The sequence below is a fragment of the Hemicordylus capensis genome, chromosome 1 (genome assembly GCF_027244095.1).
Source record: "Hemicordylus capensis ecotype Gifberg chromosome 1, rHemCap1.1.pri, whole genome shotgun sequence".
In the NCBI taxonomy this organism is placed as follows: Eukaryota; Metazoa; Chordata; class Lepidosauria; order Squamata; family Cordylidae; genus Hemicordylus; species Hemicordylus capensis.
The window spans coordinates 308,822,062-308,837,638 of record NC_069657.1 but is presented as its reverse complement, the minus strand read 5'-3'; the positions used below and the strand labels follow the sequence as shown (position 1 = coordinate 308,837,638).

At 44.8% G+C, this 15,577-nt stretch overlaps 1 long non-coding RNA gene across 1 annotated transcript in view; it reads left to right on the top strand.

Moving 5' to 3' along the window:
- The first annotated feature begins 13,086 nt into the window (after window positions 1-13,086).
- LOC128345012 (uncharacterized) overlaps window positions 13,087-15,577 on the top strand; it is a 96,727-nt gene continuing 94,236 nt past the window's right edge. Inside the window, exon 1 of the long non-coding RNA XR_008316185.1 lies at window positions 13,087-13,158. This is a non-coding gene — a long non-coding RNA (uncharacterized LOC128345012). The remainder of the gene's footprint in view (window positions 13,159-15,577) is intronic.

The window sequence follows — 15,577 nt, the reverse complement described above, 5'->3', positions numbered from 1 at the left end:
CTTCAACAATACGGTGCAGTATTATTTCCCCACAAAACTGAAATAAACTTGCCCATTTAATTCAAAATTTCCTCATAAAATGTACATTGCAGGCCACTTATTTTTGCTTCTGCTGTCTAGTTTTCCTGAAAAGAGAGCAAGTAGCAATAAAGCTGCCCCTACCTGTTTCACATTCCCTGTAAGGCTCCTTTACTGAAAATATTCCAACTTTCTCTCCTTGTGTAGTAAATGTTTCAATGCATGGGAGAGGTTAGTTTACCACTCCTACTGATAGGCGAATTCCAACTACTGCTGGTTTTTTATGTTGTTCAAAATCACAAATTATGAGCCAAAGAAAACTTTATATTGAATATTGCATGCATATATATCAATGATGCCACTTTCCATGACATTTTAATAGGGTAATTTAGATAGCAACAATTTTCTTATTGTAGCACAAACATAACATTCTCTTTCCCATTAGAAAATGCATCCATCGTCATATCCTTCAGTAAACACATACCAAGCAATCAGCACAATTAGTAAATGTACTAGTTTGCCACAGCAGGCACCATTCTGATTTGGGATGTCTTAGTGTATTGGGTACCATCCTAGTGTATAGGGTATGTCCTAGAAGGAACCCGATGGTTATTTCCAGAAATACACTAGAACAGGGGTAGGTAACATGTGGCTCTCCAGATGTTGCCAAACTACAACTCCCATCATCCCCAGCTGTAAAAAATTGTGGCTGGGGGTGACAGAAGTTGTAGTTCATCGGCATCTGAAGAATCACACACTGCCTAGCCCAGTCTTAGTGTATTTCTGGAAATAACCATCAGGTCATTTCTTCCATAGGGACCTGCTTTCTTCCATAGCAGTCTTTTGCATTGGATTTATCTTTTCCTTTCCTTTTCTATTTTTGGTATCATGTGTATTTTATAATATTTTTTCATTTTTAGAAAAAAATATTGCTTTAATATTTCATATGGAATCTCGGCCTTAGGAGCAAAGCCCAGATTCTATGTTCATATGTGGTAACAAAACCCAAACAAATCGTCATCAGCAATAAAGTTTGTTTCATTTTGTTTCCTGTCTCATTCTTTTAATCTATATAGAGCAACAAGAAATGTTTAGTTATTTTATGAATGAATGAATGAATGTCATCATTGTTTATTAATCTCATTCCATAAGCCTGAGGCCTCTTCCCATATAAAAAAACAACAATGGGCAATATGGACTATATGCAGCCAGCACACTGGATAAGGAAGCAGTCATGGTGAGAGCACACCTGCTGTGATGTGAATGGAGGATGTCCCAATGCACTCCTGACTTGTCCCTTTATGATATGAGGGAGCTGTACATCTGAAACAGCTCCCTCACAGGATAAAAGGACATGTTGGGAGCCATTGGGATGTTCTCTGCTGATGTCACAATGGGCACACTCTTGGTACAACCCCTTTCTTATGACATGTGTCAGGATGCATATCACTCATACTGGCTCGGTTTAAAACTGTTAACATCCAAAATCAGCAACAGCTTCTTAGGAACACTATCAGAGATAATCAGAACATCAAACATATAAGGACAGAAAGAACAGCCCTGCTGGATCAGACCCAAGGCTCATCCAGTCCACCATCCTGTTTCACACAGCAGCTCACTAGATGCCTGAGAAACCTACAGGCAAGAGGTAAGGACAGGAGCACCATTAAGCATGGACCTGGGGGCCCAGGTCTGTGTGCCCACACCCCTAGGGGGCCCCATGGTTTTCCCCAAGGGAAAAGAGGGTACCTTTTATATTTCTGGAATGGCTTAAATTTGGCACAGAAGTACAACAGGTTATCAGGACTGTGTGTATTGGTTTTGAAGCAGACTAGTCAACCTGTTGATTTTTAAAGATTTTTTGATATATATTTTTAAATGAAACTTCAAAAAAGTCAAAGTTCTATAAGTGGCTTGTTTCATGGCAGAAAATTACAAAATACCTCTGAAGGCCCCCCAACCCACACCTGGAACATCATTCCACACCCATGTGAAGGAATCTGCCCTTTGCCTTCATAAGAAAAGTGCAACATCCCCCAATTTTAACCAACCCTTTACATTTCCAGAATGATTGTGCTCGGAGTTCTGAAATTGGGTACATATGTAGTCCAAGATTGCAGGACTCTGTGTATTTTTAATTTCAAGGAAATTGGTAAATCCTGTGATTTTTAATGGATTTTTCTCTACTGCAGTAAACAACAACAACAAATATTTATATACCACTTTTCAACAAAAGTTCCCAAAGTGGTTTACACAGAGAAATAATAAAATAAATAAATAAGATGGATCCTTGTCCCCAAAGGGCTCACAATCCAAAAAGAAACATGAGATAGACACCAGCAATAGTCACTGGAAAGAGCTGCCAGAAAAAGTTATTTATGTCTATAGAGTACCTCATAAATGGTGAAATATATATATACAGAAAGGATAATATAAGGAAATACACCACAACTTCAAACTAGCAACATCTCCTCAGCTAGTTCCCAAACCTTTTGCCTTAATGTGAGCCTTGTACTACAGTACACACAGTTAAGACTGCTTTGGTTCAGAGATACAAAACTGTACATCCAGAAGACTGTGTGAATTAAAATTGCCATATTTCTAAAGTTTACAGACCTGCTCTCAGAGCAATTTTTTTCCAGCTCAGATTTCTTAATAAATTCAAATGTGCACCCATGGAAGTTAATACCCATTCTTATATCACTCTTCACTTCTGAAAAATCCAACAAAGATAGTATGAGATGTCTTTATGCAGCCTCCTCAACTAACTAAGGAAAACTGATTAACGCATCTGCACTCCCCAAGGTAGTAATGTTCATTATTTTGTTTTTATATGAAACTATTCCCATAATTGAACTGGAATACAAGGCAAATGATTTTTTTTTTTAAAATAACAAACCCGATTATAGTGCTCATTCTATACAGAAACTGTAACGACTCTAAAGCCTCCATAATCATACAGACTTATTAATTCATAGACATACATTATTAGAATGGGAAGCTGAAGTGAAGAGCATGGAGCTTGGGGAATAACAGAAAACAGATTTGTTAAAAGGAGCTCAAATAAGGAATAAGCCCATCCATTGTACAGTGACATAGCCAGTTTGGAGTAAAATGGGTTTGAGAAGTAGGATCAGGCCCAGCTCTTTTTCTGCTAGTGCCTTAGTACTTCTAATTGCTAATGCAACATAACCCTCTAATCCTGCTTTGTAGATATATCTAAAGCTGCTTGTGATATTTTTAGAACCTGTTTAATGAGTGGGGTCAGATATACAAAAGATGAAATGTCAATACAATAGCCAAGTGAAGAGGGAAGGGGTATTTTTAGGGCTGCACTAGTCATTCAAGCGGGATCAATTTCATGTTAGAAAACAGGATTTGTGGGAACTTGTGTTTCCCAAATGGTCCTCAGCTTACCTTTTCATGTTGGTTCACTACTTTTCATAATCCAAATTCACTGCATCTTTGGCACCATTTTTAAAATTTCAAATTAACCTTTTGTCTTCCTAGTAACCATGATTTTGTCACATTGCAAATCAGATCATTCTTACTTTAAATTAACCCTCACTCTGGATTAGCTTTGGTTTCCCTCTCAGTGAGGTCATCAGATTGGCTGAAGTATGAGAGCAAATGCTATCTGAAAGTGTGTCAGGGTGTGTTCTTGCTGAGTGAATACTGTTAGCTCCTTTTCCAGGTCTTGCTTCCTAGATCATAGACTTTTCATGTGGAAAGAAAATATTTGAAAAGTGCACTCCCTTGTTTCAGCTTACTGTAGTGTTTGCATGCTTCACAAGCTGCCAAGCATCTATTTACCCAGCAAATCTTCAAAGCACTATATATATATTTTTTTGCCCATAGTTACAAGTTTAAGAATTAATACACAAAGAAATCCAACCAATTTTTCACATCAACCTCCATTGGCTGGATGCCACATATATGTATCACAAAATGGGGGTAGAGTCATTTGTTCTTATATTCTCTGAATCTATTTGTGTTACTATCTGAGCATATTTATTTTAGATATTGGCTTTTCTGTAGCACCCAGCAGAATTCCTGGAAGATAAAGAAAGGAGAAGCCAAACTTATTACAGCAGCGACATACTTGGAAATTCAGGGGCGAAACCTGTGCTCCTCTCATAGATGAGATCAAATGGAGGCATCCATGTTGAACCATTCTGTAAAGACTCACCAGCATATAAGTGCTACTGAAATCAATGACACATATAGGTACATAGCTGTGCAGATGACTATCACCTGAATTTGCAAAAAGGAGGGGCCATTCATACGACCTACGAGGCAGGTGGGCAGGGGGAAGGCTTCTCAAACCTTGCTTCCTCCCTCAAATGATTATCCTGTGTTTCGTGGGAGTGCGGAGCACACTTCCACAAAATCCATGCTGTTCCATGCAGCACGGAGCAGAGTGGATCGCTCTGGGGTCAAGACTCATTATCCTGGCACTGGGTACCCCACAGTGCAGTGGGGGATTCCTCCAGGGGACAGGTGCTCTAGGCCCCCATCTCTCTGTCAGCGTGAACTGCAAGTACCTCACCCTGACACATGAAACCGGCAACCGGGTTAAGGGCACATTTGCACCCTTAGCCTCGGCTAAGAGCTGGGCTTTGGTGCTGGGTTTGGCGCCGCAGTACCACCGGGATCCTCACGGATCCAGCTGGTTCTCACAGGCATCCAAACCCGGGCTCGGCTGCTTGCGAGGACAGCCTCAGAGTACAAAATAGGAGGGAGGGTGAACAGCTCTTTTTCAACAGGGAAGGAGAGGAATAAATGGCCACGGATTCAGTCATCAGAATGTTTAAAAAATAAAAGAAAACCAGCCTTCGATGTTTTAGCTTAGATTATGAAATCATAATTTAATATGGAATAATATATTTTGTCACTGTAGGCATGTTCATAAACCTCAACTCTTCAGCTCATTCTTTTTCATATCAAGTGTTTAGATCGCCCAGTAGTACTGAAATATTTAAAAATGTGATTGTGCTGGCTTTTCTGTCATCGCTGATGCTGCTGGTAAAAAGAACCAGGCAACTGTAAACATGCATTAAAATAATATCTGTATTTTTAAAAAAAATACATGCGTATTCTTCTTTTTGTATATTTTTGCTTCAGAATATTTTTGCTCTGCACAAGAAAGAAGACGAGCGAGCTTAGCAAAGGGGTAAAGAACAGATTGGTCAGAGAGGCTCATAGTCAAGAGCAGACAGGGTCCAAAGGGCATCCCTGAATTCTGCACTTCTCCAGGCATGCCTGTATAGGATGGGTGTAATGGGAGATAACCCAAGGGGCATGAAAATTGCTAGGGATCAGTAAGCAGAGACAAAAAGTAGAAATATCACACGTGATCATTTTAACATAGACATAACATTACAAATAAAAGAGACAAGAATTTTTTTTAAAGGAACAAAGAGAGTGGGACAAGCGGGAACTCTCTCAGAACAAGCAGTTTGGACATTTTCATGAGATATCATCATGTCAGCCATATCATTCAACCTTTGTATTTTTTTTGTTTTACGAAGAATAAAAATATCACCCACCACTTTGTTTTGCACTTTATACACTTGACGTTCTGTTCTTGTCTTGAGAAACCTAATTGGAGAGTTTAAGAAACCCAATTCTAATTGGTCTTAAATTGGAACGAAAACCATCGCATAAAATTACCACAGTGCTGTTAATTGCATCTAGGGAATTAGTTCAGCTGAGCATTAGTATTCAATCCCCTTCAGACATCCATTGCAACCGAATTTGAATTATTTTTGTCTAACATAAATAAGTAGGCACTCGGCCTAACTTCACTGCCAAATTCTTAAACCTGCGCTACTGAATTAGCAGTCAGGTCACATTTGTACTTAATTTCAACATTAAAAACAGAAAATATTCTAAAAACAGCAATTCCTTCAACTGCTGTTGAAAGACAACCAAACGAAAACAGTGAATTTTTGTCTTTTGAATGTCATGATCCTGATTAGGGGGATGGGTTAAGGGACTTGCAGAAGTTATCAGATAAAGGTTTCATGTAGATTGCTCTGTGGCAAATCTCAAATGCCTTGCAGCAAATTCCAGTAATACTCTGAACTTCCAAGAGACTTCCTGCTTTTCCCCAGGCAGAGAATTCTAGCTGCTCCTATTTGGATCCAGACAAGGTTGTAAGAAAATTCTCCTCCACACTTCTTCTCCCCCAGCTTTTTTCAAAATTCAAGAATGGGAGTGGGGAAGAGGAGGAGGGGGAAGAGGAGGAAGAGGAGACGGGCAGCGGCAACAGCATAGCATAGTGGTTAGAGCAGGCATCCCCAAACTGCGGCCCTCCAGATGTTGCTGAACTACAACTTCCAGCATACCCAGCCACAAAAAATTGTCTCTAGGGATGCTGGGAGTTGTAGTTCAGCAACATCTGGAGGGCCGCAGTTTGGGGATGCCTGGGTTAGAGTGTTGGACTAGGACCAGGAAGACTGAGTTCGAATCCCCATTCAACCATGAAACACACTGGGTGACTCTGGGCCAGTCATGTATCTCTCAGCCTAACCTACTTCACAGGGTAGTTCTGAGGATAAAGATAACCATGTACACCGCTCTGAGCTCCTTGGCAGAAGAGTGGGATATATAAGAATAGAAGAGTGGTATATAAGAAACAAAGAAACAGATGAGGTAACAGGGAGTGGAGTGACCAGAGGAAAGTGGAGATCAGGAGGGGATTGGGGCAAAATCAGCACACAGAGGGCTCCATGCAATGCAGTGCTAGGGCTGTGAGTAGCAACACACCCAGGCACCAGGAGGCCTTGGGCCAGACATAAGTTCAATGACAATTTTGGAGTGTGGAGTTGATTGTCAACCTGTAGAAATGTTACCTATGGGGAGCATAAATAGAACCATTACACTTTCATTCTGCAAGTGAAGACAGACTCACTGTTAAAGGGGAAAATAGCAATAATCATCAGACTTGGATTTCTTTTATGCATATTTCATGCATATTAATCCATGTTCTTTTCTTTCTATAATGCACAAACTTCCATGTAATTTTGCCTCACATAATATCCATGAAATATATTAGCTCATGAAGAGCTGGTTCTCACAATCAGGCAATGTAAGTTATGCTGCTGAAAGTCAGGAAGTGGAGGTGCACACACTTCCGTGAAAGATGGTGTAAAATGGTAGTGTGCCAGCTCCAGTGTCGGCTGAGTTCTATGCCCTGCCAGGCATTCATCCATGATCTGCACCATAGACTGGATCTCAGATAGCTGACTGCAGTTGAATGTCCAGAGGGGTGCAGAACCCAGCTGACACTGGAGCTGGCACACAACTTTACTGGCTTTCATGAGAGCACACATGCCTCGACCTCCCAGCTTTCAGTGGCATAACTTATATTGCCCGATCACAAGATCATAACTATGCACAAGGTCCTGATCCAGCAAGAGAGCTCCATTCACAGAAGCAAACTTCTCTCTAGACTCCAGCTTTTGATCAGCAGAGCAACAACCATCCATTTCACACGGGAGTCCCCACATGTTTCCCCTCAAGGACCAATGAATGAAAAGCCAATGAATTCTGGAACATACGTAGAAAGATGCCTTATACTGAGTCAGATCATGGTCTGTGTAGCTCAGTATTGTCTACACAGACTGGAAGCAGCTTCTCCAAGCAGGAGTCTCTCTCAGCCCTGTCTTGGAGATGCCAGGGAGGGAACTTGGAACCTTCTGCATGCAAGCAGACTGGTGCTCTTCCCAGAGCAGACCCATCCCCTGAGGGGAATATCCTACAATGTTCACACATGTCTCCAGGGTGTAACTATAATTGGGCAAGAGGAGACAGTTGTCTAGAGGCCCACAGCCTTGAGGGGCCCCCCCAGAGGCAAGTCACATGACTGACTCCCCCAGCCATGCACTTGCCCGAGCTTCCTTCAGTTGTATTCATCCTCCGAAATTGATGTGAGTGTTAAGACCTGGAGCTACCAGAACAGCATGTCTTTCTCTAGTACCATTAAATGACTTGCATCGTTCACAATTTAAAAATAATTTAGTATGATGTTCTATTGTGGCTCATAGATTATAGGTAGGTAGGTAGGTAGGTAGGTAGGTAGATAGATAGATAGATAGATAGATAGATAGATAGATAGATATGCTTTTTGTTACCACTATTCAGCCTCATTTAAGATTTATTTACTTCATGAGCTGAGTTTCAGTGTGGGGGGGAGCCTTTTAAAATCTTGTATCTGGGCCCACTCCAACCTTGCTACGCCCCTGCATGTCTCTCATTCAATTCATGTCTCCTATTCAATTCTGCCCAGAACAGGAAAGAAATATCTTGGAAGAAACATTATGTAAGAGATGTGACCCAAGGTAGCTTAGCAAATTTGTACAGAATGAGCATTTCGCAGCAGCTGCTAATCCTCTATATGAGTGCAACCCACAGTCCAATCTTTGTTAAACAATTAAAAACACACACATTGAGAGAGAGAGAGAGAGAGAGAGAGAGAGAGAGAGAGATGGCACTGACAGTGGTAAACATTTTCAGACAACAGAACTAATCTGATACAACCTTCCATTTGATTCTTCATGTCCATTCACTTGCCCTGTCCTGCTAGAACCCTGGACCAGTTCTGTTGTGTGAAAATGTTTGCCACTGTCAGTGCCATCTCTCACAACGTGTGTGCTTTGAATGGTTTATTAAAGATTGGACTGTTGGTTGCACTCACATAGAGGATTAGCAGCTGCTGGGAAATGCTCCTTCTGTACAAATTTGCTGAGCTGTAACCTACCGTGGGCCCTTCTAGAAGAAAGCCAATCATAATACAGCTTAACCGGATTCTTGGCAGATTTTATACACATAACACTGCAGTGCACATTACTAAAAATGTGCAGAAAAAGAAAGAAAATTGTGAGAATGGCACTGTACCACTTGGTGAAAGATCCAATAGTTCCTCTGTATTAGGAGTTATCAACCTTAGGAGAAGGCCATTGTGTCTGGGGATGATGGGAATTATAGTCCAACCATATCTGGGGACACAAGTTTGGGAATCCTGGTTCTATACCATTGAAAAGACATAATGATAACCCTGCACAAGGAACATGAAATGTGTAGATAATTAATGGAAGGAACAAGGTGTCTGCTGGCCCTGCTCCTGACTTCTACGGATTCATTAGGGCTTCTACACTACATGAGCAGGGTCTGTGCAGAAGACCTAATCAGTGCATAGAGGTCAGAAGTGGGGCCAACAGGAATGATCCCACACTCTTTCAACCCACTGATTCACTACACATTTAATTTTGTCTTCACAGGACTTATCCAGTCATTAGAAGCAGAATCTCATATTTCACATAAGAGTTCTTTAATATTGCCTGATTTAAAATTCCCTTGCAATCTTCATGTGAACAAAAATTAAAATGAGAGGTGCTATGAATAAAGTGACTTGCCAGGCCTGAATTTGTGTGCTTTGTGAATTATTCACAATTGCAACTGTTAATCCTGGAGAAACAGAGCCGAAACCAGGCTCTATAATGTTCCAAGGCCCCCATTCCCTTGATTTCCTCTCGCCCATCTCTACTTCTATGCCAGCAATCCCCAAGTAGTTGATGTTTGCCGCTTCCCCAGCAGTGCAGCCACTTCAGAAGGTTCCCTTGTAGAATCTGCAACATGAGACAGGAAAGTTGTTTAAAGGACCGTCACTGGGGTGGGGGAAGGAATGCAAAGTTGAGCCTACCTTCCCCCCAGATGAACATCAGCCTTCTGTGTGGTGCACAGCTTGCATGCCCATACAATCCACACCGCTCTGGAGGCCAGGAAAATGAAGCCCAGCTTCCAGATACCCATTAATGCACCGCACAAGGAGTGTGGTGTATTGAGGGATTTCCCTTCAAGCCAGGTGCTCTAGGCACCTGTCTCTGTGTCACACATGGCCCAGGTAAAAGCCCAAGGGAAACCCCCAGGCTACCCAGGGAAGCAGCACCAGGATCTGGCTTCATCCCAGCGCTTCACATGAGCAGCCCTACCCAGGTACAACCTGTGAACGGCCTAAGGGAGTGGTGGAGTGATGCCAAACAAGTTTGCAATGGACTCATACGATGGATTTTCACGACTTGTAATACATTTTTTTAATGAGTCACGTGCCTTCGCTCTGAAACCATTACTCTGTTAATCAGTAATAATTACCCCACCCCACCCCAGTTAATGTCCTGCTTTTTGAACCTGTCTCTACACCTTTAGTGTAGGGAAATGCTTGACTAACAAGCAGAAGGTTGCCGGTTCGAATCCCCGCTGGTACTATATCAGGCAGCAATATAGGAAGATGCTGAAAGGCATCATCTCATACTGCACGGGAGGAGGCAGTGGTAAACCCTTCCTGTATTCTACCAAAGACAACCATAGGGCTCTGTGGGAGCCAGGATTTGAAATCGACTTGATGGCACACTTTACTTTTACCTTTGAACCTGTATACGATTGGCATTCATCAGACCAAGCTGGTGAGGCCAGTAGCCACTGTTGTTACCCGCACAGGGCTTGATTACTTTAAGACTTCTTTGGTTTTGATGAGAAACTATCCTTCCTCCTTGAGAGCTGCATTTCAGTTCTTTCCCTCTGTTGCTGGGAATGAGAAGGGCTTCCCAATTCCAATCTTTGAATTTGCATGTTCTCACTTCTAGCAGGAATTCACAATGTCACTTACTGGCATCAGGCTTTATGTCTGTTTGGGAATGCAACGGAGGCATCAGCAGAATGGCTGAGAGCTGCTCATGCTTTACGAGTTTCTCTCCTCAGTAGTGTGGAGGAGGAGGATACACCCCCAATGAAATAGGTGTTTGCTCGAAGGCAGCAATTGTCAGCCCTCTGCTGATACCTCCACCAAACCTCCACAATCAACAGCCAGTCAAGGTAGGGCATCAAGACTCATGATGACAATGCACTGCTCAGGTAACGCATTGCTGCACAGCTACCTGCACACAAAACATCCCAAGTGGTGAGAGAATACATGCATGCCAGAACATTATGAGTCAACGTAAAAAAATCTGGAGAAGTGACACCACCACCCCACCAATCAAAGAGCCCACTCATAATTGGTGGTCCAGTTACAATTCAAGCTGAGGGGGATATGTACATCACTACTAGTGGTGTGCCCGAACCGGTCCGGCGGCCATTCCAAAGAATGGCCGAACTGCCGGACCGGTCCGGCCCTGCCTGGTCCGGGTCCGGGTGGGGGGTATGCCCTTAAGGGCGGGAGGGCTTGCTTAGCCCTCCCGCCTCCTTGCCCCCGCCAGCGCCCGTATTTCCTAGTATAGGGGCGCTGGAAACCAGCCGCCCCCCCCCCGCCGCTGCCGCCGCGGCGAAAAAACTCCCCATGCCAGCCCTCCCTCCCTCCCAGCTAGCTGGCCGCCCGCCCGCCCTCCCGCCCGCTCGCTCACCGTTCACCGGATAGAAAACGAGAGGAGCTCCGGCACAGAGCTCCTCTCGTTTAGAAGGCCTCCCGCAGAATGGTGTTTTGCGCGCGTGCGCATGCGCGCGCCGCAAAGCACGCCGTTCGCCGGAGGCCCGGTCTACCCGCCGGGAAAGGGCCGGGTAGACCAGGCCTCCGATCGCTGGGTAGACCGGGCCTCCGATCGCCGGAGGACCGGTCTACCCAGCGATCGGAGGCCCGGTCTACCTGGCCCTTTCCCGGCGGGTAGACCGGGCCTCCGATCACTGGGTAGACCGGGCCTCCGGCGATCGGAGGCCCGGTCTACCCGCCGGGAAAGGGCCGGGTAGACCGGGCCGCCGATCGCTGGGTAGACCGGGCCTCCGGCGATCGGAGGCCCGGTCTACCCGCCAGGAAAGGGCCGGGTAGACCGGGCCTCCGATCGCTGGGTAGACCGGGCCTCCGGCGATCGGAGGCCCGGTCTACCCGCCAGGAAAGGGCCGGGTAGACCAGGCCTCCGATCGCTGGGTAGACCGGGCCTCCAGCGATCGGAGGCCCGGTCTACCCAGCGATTGGAGGCCCGGTCTACCCGGCCCTTTCCCGGCGGGTAGACCGGGCCTCCGGTGAACGGCGTGCTTTGCGGTGCGCGCATGCGCGTGCGCGTAAAACCCCATTCTGCGGGAGGCCTTCTAAACGAGAGGAGCTCTGTGCTGGAGCTCCTCTCGTTTTCTATCCAGGGAACGGTGAGCGAGCGGGCGGGAGGGCGGGCGGGCGGCCAGCTAGCTGGGAGGGAGGGAGGGCTGGCATGGGGAGTTCTTTCGCCGCGGCGGCGGCGGGGGGGGGGGCGGCTGGTTTCCAGCGCCCCTATACTAGGAAATACTGGCGCTGACGGGGGCAAGGAGGCGGGAGGGCTAAGCAAGCCCTCCCCGCCCTAAAAACAAGGCCCCCCTTCGGTGCCGGTCCGGACTTCTCCGGACCGTGCACATCACTAATCACTACTGAATAGGGAATTGGGATGGAGCAGTTTGCAGACTTGGGCACAGGAGTTATACTTCCATTCAGATCAGGCTATACAGTACAGAATGGAACAGAGAGGTCCCTGTATAACATAACTCAAGTATCATTGTTAGCTGGCTACTGATTTGTAAGACAGTCAATTAACCTTCATTAAAAAGGAATTGATAGCAAACAAACAACAACAATGGTATGGTCCTAAAATGTGTAAAATATTTGTTATAAGTCCTCTTAAGGGATTTTCCACTACCTCCAAGCATACACAGACAAAGACAGTATATCACCTCTACTCAGATGAAATTACTTCAGAAAGTACACAGAACTGGCTCATATTTTTTTCTCGGCTAGCTGTTCTAGAGCTCACTGAGCATAGGCGTAACTGGTGGGGGCAGGGGGGGCACGTGCCCAGGGCGCCATTGAGGTGGGGGCGCCATACCAGTCCCTGCCACCCCCACCCCATTGCCCACCTGCCCAGCCCCAGGGCCCCTCAGCCACTTGCCTCCAGCTCCGGCTGATCAGCAAAGAGGCCTAGGATCGGCAAGGCCTGCAAACTGCAGAGCTCTTCTTCTCTCCCCGCCTCTCAGCTGATCGGCGGGTGGGCGGGGCTTCCAGAGAGGCCTCCGAGTAGGCCTCTCTGAAGCCTGAACTCAAGTAGGCCCCAAGCAAGGAAGCAAGGAGGAAGCAGGCAGCAGACCCTCTGCCCAGACCAGACCATCCAGAACAGCCATTGCTAGGTAGGCTGTGAATTCCTTTTTGGGGTTACCCCCATATATAGGGATCTGCTTGCCATAGGGCTTTGATATGGGGGGGTGGGGCGAGACTGAGAAGTCTCTGAATATTTAATTTAAAACAGACTGGAAAATGTGCTGGCTTTAAAAACAAAAACTATCTAAAAAGGCCTATAAGGGGCTTGTTTCATGTCAGAAAATTACAAACACTTCTGGAACAAGTATATATTATTTATTTTCATTCATTCATTCATTCATAAATGCACTTATGTTCAAGTTGTTTTGCAATCCAGAAGGTCTGAGTGAGAACTGTGAAGCATGTGTTGTGATTTTATTTTATTTTATTTTATTTTTCATGTGTGTGAACTGCTCCCCAATAACTTGCAGGGACTTCAGGGTAAATCTGGCCAACATGTGAATGCAGCACCTCTATTCCAGAGGAGATGTGTGTTAAAGGGCTTTAAAAGCCTGGTGTGAAAAGACTCCTGGAATCAAACTTGACTGAATTTGTTCAGAATTCTGAGAAAAGAAACATAGGCTCACCCTGCATGGTTGAAAGTATCATTTGCTAATCTGCAACAAGGGTTCCATTTTAATAATTAGCATTGCTAATGTGTTCTAGGCATTAAAAGTAGCACAAATATATAGTACTCAATGTATATCACTATATACTGTGAAGTGTGCATGCGTGTATTCAGTGAAATGTATTTCCAGGTAGCATACTTATTTTGAAACATCAGACTTAAATCCTTGGGGGCCTGGGGTGTGTGGAGGCCCTGGACTTTGAGGGTCTGGGGGCCCATTTTGAAATCCTGTCTCTGGACCCATTCCAACCTTGCTATGCCCCTGGCGGAATAGTTACATATGTATTGATCACTACACATGGGTTTCTGCACAGCACCTGCACAGAAGAAACTTCCATGTAGAAAATGTGTCTCTTGTAAATTGACCCTGAATTTTCCATCCATGACTGCGATATCTGAGAGTTAGGGTCAATAATAAAAGAACAGCACACTGCTTGTGACAGGAAGGGGCAAATTACAATGATTTCTTAGTTTGGCAGGGGCTGGTTTTGGCCCTGGCAGAACTTGGCTGTCTGCTCCTGTTGCAAATTCCTCTGTCTAGTGTGGCAAACTAATGTATCCTCCTCCCTCTTGGTGTCAAAGTAAGCACTAGTGTGGTGACACATCATGAGCCAACAGTCATCATAAGACAAAGGCTGGCAGGAATCATTCACTGGTTTATAGACACCCCACCACCACCACCACCACCACCTTCTTCTTCCCCTATTTTGCTAGTGGCTATTTGGGCAGGTGATCTTCTAGGACAAAGTCATGTTTTTTAAAGAATGAGAGGAAACAGAGAAAATGACAGTTGGAATCCTTGCATAACTCCTGACTGTTGTTCTAAGTCTTTTACAGAGATGGCTCATGTTTTCAGGTTTTGATCAACAACCATGTCTAGATGGTACAGTGTTCCCTTTAACGGGGATTTCCAGATATTGCTAACTACAAGTCCCATCATTCCTGCTTGAACAGTGGCGCAATTTCAGTGCTTGCCCTAGGTGCCATTTTCCCTAGTTACGCCTCTGAATACCTGTCTTGTCTTTTCGATTTTGGGACACAAAACCTATTACTATGTTTAAAAGCATTTATTTTCTGGCCATGAGGACTGCAAACTTAGGCTGTTGGTATGCAAGACATTTCTTTAAAATATATATTTCTAAATAGCCTTGTAGCCTCATGTTTCCTTTTTCCTGTCCCAGTATACTTGCACGGATGCAGCCCACAACCCACATTTGACTATGACTGTGACACATTTCCATATTTCCGGGGGTGGCGGGGGGTGCGCGGTGGGGGGGGCACAATTTCAGTGCTTGCCCCGGGCGCCGTTTTCCCTAGTTACGCCTCTGTCACTGAGCCAGGGGCGTAACTACCATTAGGCAAGGGGAGGCAGCTGCCTGGGGGCCCCCATGCCTTGAGGGGCCCCCCAGAGGCAAGTCACATGTGAAGTGAGTGTGTGTGTATCAGCGAGGGGCCCATTTTAAAATTTTGTCTCTGGGCCCACTCCAGCCTCGTTACGCCCCTGCACTGAGCTTAAGACATACTATTAAATAAAAAAGAAGCTGAGATGAAATGTGAAGCCACTCACTGAATACTGGCAATGGGATTAAACAGAGGGTTTCAGAGGAGACATACTAATCACATTCAGCTTTTTCAAAATGGCAAAGAAAACAGTTAATAGTGCATGACCATTACTGAACAAAGAGGTACAGAGAACATTTTGCAAATGTAAGGAGCCTTTTAAAGAGAAAACTGCCAGGAATAAACACTTCAGAATCATCCTCATGAATGTGAATGAGGTCGTGTGGTCTTGAACTATGATGTTCAAAAACAGCAAAATGTTCAGAGAACATTTGAGCACA